An 11,682-nucleotide genomic window follows, 5' to 3' on the forward strand; every position below is an offset into this window, starting at 1 on the left:
TACCCAGAAATAGCAGCTAAATAGAGAGCAGAGTCCCCAAGTTCTCTTATTTCGAATTAGATTGGGGAAATACAGGTAAAGAAAGAAAAAGGAAGGCAAGCAAACTAATACGGTTATGGTTCTCTGAACATGAATCATAAAACCAGACTCTTCTGTCAGTTGCAGGAGCCATTCATGGGGGAGATCTCCACAGAGATCCAGGAAAGTGGATATCCATCCAGCCCTTCTCAGGAGCTGCTTTTCAGGAGGATCCAACTGGGGCCTCCTTGCCAGGTAAGTGCAGGTTTCTTCTGAGAGCAGTGGAATACAAACTCCATCCGTTCATGATCTGCTTTTACCATGAAATGCTGAATCTGTGTCTGTTTGAACTCAATGTCCCCCCAGAATGTCCTGCTGAACCACACTCAGCGTTCAGGATTGTTCCTGAGTTGCAAACAAGAGAAAATTTGTAGGCTTCATTGTATTAGACAATCTGAAAATTAGAAATTGTTAGAAAATTTGTTTGCTGGAAAGACTTTAATACTTAACATTTTTCAGAAGAGTGCTGAAAACTAGTTAGAAATGAAGCCCATGAATTTAAAGAATAGGAATGCGATTAAAAAGCACATGAATCCCTTGAGAATCCCTAAGTGAATGTTAAATAGCTGAACAGTAAGACTGTTAGCTAAGTTACTTGGGGATTTCTAGGCTCATTGCTAACATTTTAAAATAGGTTAAGAAAAATTTCTAGTGGGTGTGTCATATTTACTTAGGAGTTTGCTAGCCTAGGGGATTCCGCTCCCTGAAACCTCTTTGCTGGATTATTCTGGCCCAGTGGGAAGCTCTGCAATGATGGCTGTGTTGCCATTCAGCCTGGATGCACCTAAGCCATGATTTGTGGAACTACAGATTCCCAGCCCCAAAGACTATGTGGAGATGCAGTCCTAAATCTGTTTCCGGTAAGAAAATGTCATTGAGTTCCTTTGAACTTCTGTTCCCATTTTGTGCGGTAAGAGAGAAAACTTGCAAGTCTTTCCTGGTAATGTTTGCCAAGGAACATTTTCTTTCTCTATCAGGGATCTGGTCCATTTGAGGAGGTGACTGTGGACTTCACGCTGGAGGAGTGGGAGCTGCTAGATTCTGGTCAGAAGACCTTGTGCAGAGAAGTCATGTGGGAAAATTTGAACGATATGGCTGCTCTGGGTAAGGCCACGCTTGGCTCTGGCTTCCATTCATTGGGGGAGGTTTTTTTCAGTGGAGGATGACTAGCTATTTATACTCAGATGCTTAAGGTGATTGTCCCTCCTTAAGGCCTTGGCAGAAATACTCACCTTAGACTCTGAAAATGTCCTAGATGCTCCATGGCAGTGGCTGAACAGATTGACCAATCAGCACCAAAACCTTCATATATTTCTTGGCCTAAAAGTTCTTTGTATACCATCAGCATGTCCTAGATAACAGTTTGCAGCCTTCACATCCTAGCTAGACACATAGCTGCCACCAAACCTTGAACAGGGGAGACCCCCCACTTTTTCACCATTCTAACTTTAACAAGAAATATTTATTTTCTTTTTTCCAAGGAGATGATGGACTGGAAAATGAGAATAGCAAGCAAGGAACGTTAAAGATAGAGAAGTGTGAAGTTGAAGAAGTGATAATTGGCTACGAAGAGGACACAAGAATGGAGAATGGAGGGGAGAAGTCATCCACTTCTGTTGCTGTTGGAATCCCCAGCTTCCTGTCCCAGCAAGATCTGGAAGGAAAGAAAGAGAAAAAATATGGGAAAAAAGAGAAAAATCAATTTGATTTACATGAATGTGGCATAAACCAGACTGAAGGGAAAATGTATGAAAAATACAGCAAAAGCAAACCACATACCTTTGTAAATTCTGGGAGAGATTCCAGTCGGAGCAGAGAGATGAAACTATGCATGGAGTGTGGAAAGAGATTCATTAACTGGAGTGCACTTATTCTCCACCAAAGGATCCACACTGGGGAGAGACCACATAAATGCATGGAGTGTGGAAAAAGCTTTACCCAGAAAGGGCATCTTAATTCTCATAACAAGATCCACACAGGGGAGAGACCATATAAATGTATGAAATGTGGAAAGGCCTATACACGAAAAGGACATCTTAATTTTCATGAAAGGATACACACTGGGGAGGGACCATATAAATGCACAGAGTGTGGAAAGGGCTTTTCCGAGGAGAAAGAATTTACTCGCCACCAAATGATCCATACAGGGGAAAGACTGTATAAATGCCTGGAATGTGGAAAGAGCTTTACTCAGAAAGGATATCTCATTGCTCATGAACGGATCCACACCGGTGAGAGGCCATATCAATGCATGGAGTGTGGAAAGAGATTCATTAACAACAGTGCACTTATTCTCCATCAAAGGATCCACACTGGGGAGAGACCACATAAATGCATGGAGTGTGGAAAGAGCTTTATTCAGAAAGGACAACTTAATCGTCATGAAAGTATCCACAAAGGGGAGAGACCATATAAATGCATGGAATGTGGAAAGGGCTTTACTCGGAAAGTATATCTCATTTCTCATGAAAGGATCCACACGGGGGACAGTCCTTACAAATGCATGGAATGTGGAAAGGGCTTTTATGACATGACAAGTGCTACTCGTCACCAAAGGATTCACACAGGTGTTGTGGCCCGCCAGCAGCCTGTGCAGCTGGTAGCTGATTCCGACAATGAGGAGGCTGGTGGTGTGATTCGCCAGCAGCCGGTGCAGCTGGCACCCGAGTCAGACAATGAGGAGGCTGAAGAAGATGTGGTGCCAAAGGTGGGGATTCAGCCAAGGCCTTCAGAACCTCCAGAAGCTCCCATAAGTGAAGAGGAAGGAGAGGAGGAGCCTCTTCTCGATGCATGATCGCGTAGAGCTGTTAAAAGGCAGGAGTGGCTCCTCAGGAGGAGGTCTTCTCAAGAGTAAGGCTTGGGGCTAATTGGGCACTCCCCTAGCCTATTTAAGGAAGGATGATGACTGATGCAATTTGCAGGAAACAACTTCGTTCATATTCCTTCGTGTCTTAATTCCAGAAACTTTTGATCGGCTCTTGCTTCTCTCATGTCAATTTTCCTGCAAATTGCTTCTGGGCATTCTGCCAACCAGAGTAAGATTACAGTTATCTGAAATACTGTGCCTCAGAATTGAGTTATTATTCTTTGGATTATTGTCAGATGTTAATGAAGTTAAATTAACAGCTCTTGTTCAGAAAAGACTGATTTAAACTGTATTTGTGTTTGAACAACTACTACAAAAGCTCATTAGTTGTCCTTAATTAGTAAACTAAGGTTTGTATGGACTTTGTGTGTGCTGCGTTCTTTGGGGTCCATAGCTGGGGCAGAACAGCAGGAGGGAACATATAGATGCCTTGAGTGTGAAGAAATCTTAATGACTACAGCACCTTTAGTTGTCAGATTGTATGCAGACAGGAAAATTAAAAATGAATGGAAAGTGGATCAAGCTTGACTTAGTGTAGGTGCTCCCCTCTCATAAAAGGATGCACACAGGAAAAGCTGTACAAATCTATAGACTGATCTTTATTTGTAAGAGCCAACTTATTGATTTTTTTTTTATTTAAATTTTTTATACCACCCTTCTCCCGAAGGACTCAGGGCGGTGTACAGCCAAGATAAAAAAACCAACAATATAAAAGTTAAAAACAATTTAAAATTATTAAATAGTTTGGCCAATACTCTAAAATAAAATAACCGAAGGATCCAGACATGCCAGGCAGCTTATTAATGCACAGAATATGCAAAGATGTTTTTCTTGAGCCTGAATCGTATTTACCATCCAAGCAACAAGAAAAGGTAGAAGCACTCAAATGTGGAAAGAACTGAAGATGGATCAATGGGCTAATTTTTCATAGGATGACCCATTCAGGAGAGTCACCATAGAGACGTAAAAGAGAATGGGCGAGTTAGTGAAAATGCACTATTGTCTCACTCATCTAATACTTTCCGCACATATTCTCAGATATGGGGCACATAGAATCTCTTTGAAAGTTGGTTATCTTGGTATTGTTTTAGTGCTGGGCATGTGATACCTCAGTGGTTCAGTCCCTAGTCATCTCACGGTTGGGCTATCATAATGCACTCTACATGGGGTACCCTCGAGGAGCATTCAGAGGCTACAAGTGGTGCAGAGTGCGATGGCCTGGGCAGTTTTGGGAACCCCCAAAATGGCCTCTCTAACACTATTGTTCCGTGAGCTACATTGGTACCGTCTCACCCCACTGGGATTGATCTGCCCCACTCGAGCCAGCAGAGGAGGCATGCTGCTAGTCCCACTAGCCCAGGGGTGGGTTCCAATTTTTTTTACTACCGGTTCTATGGGCATAGCTTGTTTGGTGGGCGTGGCTTGGTGGTCATGTGACTGGGCGGGCGTGGTTTGGTGTGATGGCGTGGTTTGGTGGTCACACCCCTGGGTGTGGTTTGGTGGGCGTGACTGTGGGCGTGGCCAACTCGACATCACTCACATCAAGGGTTAAGGTTAGGGTGCCTGGCCTCTCCTTACCTCAAAGGCCTCAACGAGATACAGTTTCCCTGTCTATTTATTTACTACTACTGAACATCCAAAATATACTATTTAATCCTATGTACATATGCCATATGTGTGCATACATATTACATAGTATAGAGTATATAGGCACACAAAAAGATACATTATCTACTATATATACTGTATGTGTATGTACACACACAGAGAGCTCTTTTAAAACTATACACATTCAACCTCACTCACTACATTTGGAAAAACACACCCAGAATCCACTTTCTGCCACACATTTAACTATAACTTCTATACATTTAGAACATTATACACACCTTCAGATATTCTTCCCTACCTAGCTTGCACATGCCTGTTAGAGCCAGGAGAAGTCATGGATTGAGTAAAATGTGGTGAAACTCACTTAACAACGCTCTTGTTTAGCAACCAAAATTTTGGGCTCAATTGTGGTATTAAATCAAGGACTATCTCTGCCTTCCTCTGCATGGCAGCCTTGTCCTAGTAAACTCCTTTTCCTTTCTGGCAATTTTCCTCTGTTGGAGGCACCAAAACAATCTAGACGATATAAGGTTTCCTGCTGGAACAGGGGGTTGGACTAGATGGCTCCAAGGTCCCTTCCAGGCCTAGATTGCTATCCTGTTTCAAAGCGTCTTCTGAAGCCACGTCTAGTGCCAGGGTTTGTGGTCCTTCCTCTTTTCTTTCTTTCTCTTTCTTTCTCCCTCTCTTTCCCTCCCTCCCTCCCTCCCTCCCTCCCTTCCTTCCTCTTTCTTTCTTTCTCTTTCTCTCTCTCTCTCTCTTCCTCCCTCCTTTCCTTTCCTCCTTAAATGCCAGCAAAACCCACCACTTTGCTCCTAAAGTGGTCTAGGGCAGAAGTCTCCAACCTTGGCAACTTTTAGACTTGTGGACTTCAACTCCCAGAGTTCCTCAGCCAGCAAAGCTCCCAGAGTTCCTCAGCCAGGTGAGGTAGTGGTGGCAGGAACACTTCAGAGGCCTGGCCCTTGAACAGTCTGAACTTGCTGCCCAGGCCTCTACTTCAGTACTAGTGGAGTCAGCACCACTATTGAGGAATGCAGTCAAGCACCCGAATGCCACAGCACAAAGCCCCAGCCACCTCATGCTCCACAAGTGCTGCCATGCCCAACTGACCTTCACCATGTTCTCCCACTCTTAACCAGGCAGGTCCAGCCTTCCAGGAGGCAGCTGCCGGTTGTGTCAGACCCCCTTCCAGATGCTGCTCACAGCCTTCTCCAAATTGCACCAGCCACTCTCCAAGAAGTATACCCCGTTCCCATGTGGAAAGAATCTTTGGAAAGATTCTGAGGCCTTCCAAGGCATCGCAAAACTGGGGGCGCTTGCTATTCTCCAAATGGTGCTGAAAAAAAGAGTGCAATGGAGAATGGAAGGCGCACACAGGAAGTGGTTTTGCCCAGTGGGAAAGAGCTGAGGTTGTCTCAGGGAACCAGGTGTAACAGAAGCTGAGGGAAACCCCAGTGCTCTCTCACTGGGTGAAAGCGCTTCCAGCATTACCCCTTTGCAAAAAATCCTGGGCAGGGGTTGGGCTGGCTTTGTGTTGTGGCCCGTCAGCGGCCTGTGCAGCTAGTAGCTGATTCAATTTATTAGTTATTTTGTTATTTCTGAGGCAGAGGAGAGGATTCCTCGTTTCTGAATGAAATAATTTCTATAGCTTTTGTGGCCCGTCAGCGGCCTGTGCAACTAATAGCTGATTCCGACAGCGAGGAGGCTGGTGTGGTGCTGCGCCAGCAGCCTGTGCAGATGGCACTCGAGTCAGACAATGTGGAGGTTGGAGAAGATGTGGTGCCAGAGGCGGGGGATTCAGCCAGGGCCTTCAGAATCTCCAGAAGCTCCCTTAAGTGAAGAGGATGAAGAGGAAGAGCCTCTTCTTGATGCATGGGCGCGCAGAGCTACCAAATGGCAGGAGTGGCTTCCTCAGGAGGAGGTCTCCTCAAGAGTAAAGCTTGGGGCTAATTGGCCACTCCCTTAGCCTATTTAAAGAGGAATGCCTTTCGTTCACATACCTTCATGTCTTGTCTTGCTTATCTTATCAGCTTCCTGTATATTGCTTCTGGGCATTCTGCCAACCACAGTAAGCTTTCAGTTATTATTTTTTGAATTCTTGGCGGCTGTTAATGCAGTTAATTAACAGCCCTTGTTGTAAAAGACTGATTTATTTAGTAAACTAAGGTTTGAACGGACTTTGTGTGTGCTGCGTTCTTTGGGGTCTGTAACTGGGGCAGAACACTTTGCCATGGGAGAAAAAAGGTGGGAGGGGGAGTCTGGAAGGCAGTGTAAGGTCCCAAAATACACTTGAGTCACCAGAATGCCAAAGAGAGAGACTCAAGACGAGGCTTGCAAAAAAACCAGATTTTATTTATGGCCAAAAACAAAATACTGAGTGGAACTATATCCAGAACATACAGATACAATGCATGCGAGGAGATAGCCACACCTTGGGGAAGGTATGGCGTCCTTTTATACCCTCCGAGATGTCAGTTTAGTACCCAATTCTGGCCTCCTAATTTAGGTTTGTGTATTCCTTGTTGCCCTGCAAGGGGGAATAGAAACTTCCCAATTAGTCATCTTAAGCATTTCTTTGTTTACTTAATTGGCCACTTAGCCCCTAGCTGTGGAAGACCCAGGAGTTTATCCAGATCAAACATAAATTAGGGCTGAGGTGTAAATTATCCCTTGGAGATACGTACCATGCTCTTAGATGGCACAAGAAAAAACAGGGAGAAGATTTATATGGGTTTAGGACAAATGGCAGGGACACATGTTTGACAAATACCAGATACATTACAGATACATAACAGAATATGTTTGTTACAGGAGATACAAATATAAAGGCATAATATATGTGATACAAATACAAAGACATATATGTATTACAGGAACCTAATGGTTACAGAATCTAGTATACCAGTATATCATATTCTAGTATTATTTATTATATCCTTATTATTGTTTCCCTTCAGCAGATTTCAGGTGTTTTTTTTTTCCCAGCACAAAGTAAGCGGCCCTATTGCGAACCGGTAGTAAAGGTAAGTAGAACCCACCCGTTCCATTGAGGATCTGTATACTGCACAAGTCAAAAAGAGGGCTGTGAAAATATCTACAGACCCCTCACATCCTGGACATAAATTGTTTCAACTTCTACCCTCAAAAAGACGTGAAGGGAAACAATAATAATGATATAATAAATAATACTAGAATATGATATGCTGGTATACTAGATTCTGTAACCATTAGGTTCCTGTAATACATATATGCCTTTGTATTTGTATGCCTTTATATTTGTATCTCCTGTAACGAACAAATTCTGTTATTAGGCCTCTCTAAATGTATCTGGTATTTGTCAAACATATGTTCCTGGCATTTGATCTGAACCCATATCAATCTTCTTTCTGTTTTTCTTGTGCCATCTAAGAGCATGGTACGTATCTCAGTTAGAACTGCAGACATCATCTGCAGGGATAATTTACACTTCAACTCTAACTTACACCTTTGATCTGTATAAGCTCCTTCCTTGCAGAACCAGGGGGCCAAATGAGCAATTGGGAGAACAAAGGAATGCTCAAGGAAAAGATAACACTAATTGGGAGGCTTCTATTCCTTTGCAGGGCAACAAGTAAACTAGGAGGCCAGAATTGGGTACTAAGCTGATGTCTCTGAGGGTATAAAAGGACACCATACCTTCCCCAAGGTGTGGCTATCTCCTTGCATGCATTGCATCTGTATGTTCTGGATATAGTCCCACCCAGTATTTTGTTTTTGGCCATAAATAAAATCTTTTTTTTTTGCAGATTTTTTTTTGAGTCTCTCTCTTTGGCATTCTGGTCACTCAAGTATATTTTGGGACCTTACAGACGCTATAGGGTACTGCACACAAAAACAACTAGACACAAGGAGAGTTCCCCCCCCAATGCCATCACTGCTTAACAATTAATTTCCACACTGTCAAATAATTTACTAAAACTATTACTATTATTCTTCTCTTCCTTACTAGTATCTATCTCTTCCCACTTATTACTATAACCATGTTGCTTGCATCTTTCAATTTATATTGTTTTTGTTTCCTAGTACAATTTGATAGCTTATTATTAACCTTGACTATCACTAAGTGTTGTATCTTTTTATTCTTGATGAATGTATTTTGTTTTCTTTATGTACATTGAGAACATATAACACCAAAGAAAATTCCTTGTGTGTCCAATCACACTTGGCCAATAAAGAATTCTATTCTATTCTATTCTATTCTATTCTATTCTATTCTATTCTATTCTATTCTATTCTATTCTATTCTATTCTATTCTTCTGAGGACAGGAGCCGCAGTCACCAAACTCTTTGCTTTTTCAAGAAATGTGTTAATTGCAAAAGACGCCTTCCGATGCTTAGCCCCCATCCTCAGCAGCCGGACACAGTCCCTATTTTCCCAACAGTCTCCCCGAGTTCCCTGCAAGGAACCAGGACCTAGGCAACTGCAACCGCTTGGTTTAGAGGAGCGACGCCGAGATAATCAGGGTCCTTTACAGCCACAGCTCTCCTCCCCCCCCAACTCCCCCGCCAAGAAGCGCATCAGCGCTGAACAGCCGGCTGGCCGGGAATGAAAGATCCACTCTAGCAAGCCCGTATCTATCGTTTTCGCTGCGCGGGAAATTGTGGCGGGAACGATTGACGGTTGCTCTCCTCAGGCGCCGAAGCCCCGAGTCAACCAACCCCGTTTCTGCCCCTCCTGGAAACCGGGATATTAGGGGACGTGGTGGTGGTGGTGGGAGGGCAACTCTTCTTGGGCTTCTTTTATCTATCCTCGAGCAGGAAAGCCGATGGAGACCCAGAAGTCTCCGGGTACGGAGGCAGCCAAAGTCCCTGCCGCCCTTCATGAGGGGAACGGAGGGGGCTCCGGGGAAAGGAGCCGCCCGAAAGGCCAACCCCGAGGACGCCCTCAGCCCAGAGATCCGCCGCCGCCGCTTCCGCGCTCTCGATGGCTGCCGCCAGGAGGCCGAGGGGCCCCGGGAGCTTTGCAGCCGCCTGTACCGGCTGTGCCGTCAGTGGCTGCGGCCGGAAAGGAGCAGCAAAGGGGAGATGCTGGACCTGGTGGTGCTGGAGCAGCTGCTGGCCCTGCTGCTCGCGGAGATGGCGAGCTGGGTGAGGGAGTGCGGAGGCGAGAGCTGTTCCCAGGCGGTGGCCCTGGCCGAAGGCTTCCTGCTCAGCCAAGCCCAGAGGGAAGAGCCGCCAAAGGGGCAGCAGGTGAGGAGGGGAGAATCGGGGATCTTTCAACGCCTCCAATGAACTGATGGTAGCAATGGCAGATTGAAGGCTGTCAATCTTGAGCTGGTCAGGAGCAAGTACAGAATTAGCCTGCTGACTTGCCAGTAAAGGGGAGAGACCATATAAATGCATGAAATGTGGAAAGAGGTTTACCTGGAAAGGACAACTTAATCTTCATGAAAGAATCTACACAGGGGAACGACCCTATAAATGCATGGAATGTGGAACGTCCTTTACATGGAAGGGACATCTTAATCGTCATGAAAGGATACACACTGGGGAGCCACTGGGCTCTGCCAGTTTTTTTCTTCTAAAGTGCTGAGCACCAAGTGTGGAAAGAGCTTTAATGACTACAGCACCTTTGATTGTTACAGTGGCATCCGCACAAAAGAAAATTGGAAATGCATGAGAAGTGGAACCACCATCACTGAGTGTACTCATCAAAGGATCCACACAGGAAAAATAAATTAAATCCGGACTCACATGCGTGCACTGATCAGCCATTCGCATGGTCTGCTGGCCAACAGGGAACCGCTTGGTAGGTCTTTCTATCTTGAAGGTGTGCTTCCAATGATTCGTTTCCATTCACCAAATGAGAAGAACTCTAGGTAGAATATTTTATATTATTGTGGCAGTGCTGGCCAGCCAGAAAAAAAAACTATTATCGTGGCTTCTCAGTTGGAAGACACGGTGGGAAAAGCAAACTCCTTCTAGGAAGCACATATCTATAATTTGAACTCCTCAATGAGGCATGCGAGCCCAGGAGACACAGGAAATTGGCAGAGAAAAGTTGCTGCTCCTTTTCCTGAGGTGCAGAAGGCCCAAGGAAGCAGACAGCCATTTCTCCACTCCTCCAAACTGGAGAAGGGGGTGTGGAGGAGCTGGGGAAGCAGTTTGGATTGCCTTGGGCTTCTTATGGCCATCCTTGAGCAGGAGACCCAATGAAGGCCTAGAGATCTCCAGGGATGGTGGCCGGCCTCAGCCCAGAAATTCAATGCCGGCGTTTCTACAGATGCTATTGCTGCCAGTCCTCCCCCCCACACCCATGAGATTTGCAGCCACCTGCACTAGTTATTTAATCAGTGGCTGCTACCAGAAAAGAGCAGCAAAGGCAAGATGCTGGATGGTGGTGCAGGAGCTGCTGTTGGTGCTGCTGCCCCCAGAGATGGGTGAGGGAATTTGTAGCCAAGAGCTGTTCCCTGACCGGGATTCAAGTTCCCTGTTCCCCAATGCCCCAAAAATGGAGCTGTTAGAGAGAAACAGGTTGTGGTGACAAACACGCCCTGCTCAGCTTCACTGACTCACTGAAGCTGCCTGAACAGGACACCCGATCTGCTTTTGGAGCATTGGGCAGCCTCAGTTATTCTGAAGGAGTCCAAGACTGCGCCCCCAAAGGCTTCTCTGCACCCGAAGCTTTTGCAAATGGACGAAATCGCTTCAAGGGAGCAATTACGCATCACTTCGCCAAATATTTTGGGAGCGGAGAAGCCTGAAGGGGGCTGAGACTTCCAAAGGCTTCTCTTCTCCTTTGCCATGAGTGGAGCTGTGCGCATGGACACACATACACGCCAAGCCGCTACAGTTGGCGACTGCTGGTCTAAGTCGTCTTTTTTTTTTTAAAAAAAGTATTTTATTGATTTTCAAACATTAAAAAAAGAAAAACAAGAACAAAAAACACAAAACAAAAAAAATAAATATAAAAATACAAACAATTTTTTTTTTGCAAGACTGACCATTTACATAACACATTACTGTGAAATTCGTATACTCCATACATTTTACTTCATCTAGTTCTATTATATCCGAGTCTGTTTTATTTTTCTGTTTGGTCTAAGTCTTCTATGGATGAAGTAGACTCAACACTCTAAAGAAGATACCC

General features: G+C 44.8%; 1 pseudogene; it reads left to right on the top strand.

The window, feature by feature from the left end:
• The window catches only part of LOC139310067 (uncharacterized), a 44,759-nt pseudogene extending 41,454 nt beyond the window's left edge, over positions 1-3,305 (top strand).
• The last annotated feature ends 8,377 nt before the right edge of the window (positions 3,306-11,682 follow it).

The sequence above is a fragment of the Pituophis catenifer genome, unplaced genomic scaffold (assembly GCF_029215685.1).
Source record: "Pituophis catenifer annectens isolate HBS135680 unplaced genomic scaffold, rPitCat1.0.hap2 SCAF_2, whole genome shotgun sequence".
Lineage (NCBI taxonomy): Eukaryota > Metazoa > Chordata > Lepidosauria > Squamata > Colubridae > Pituophis > Pituophis catenifer.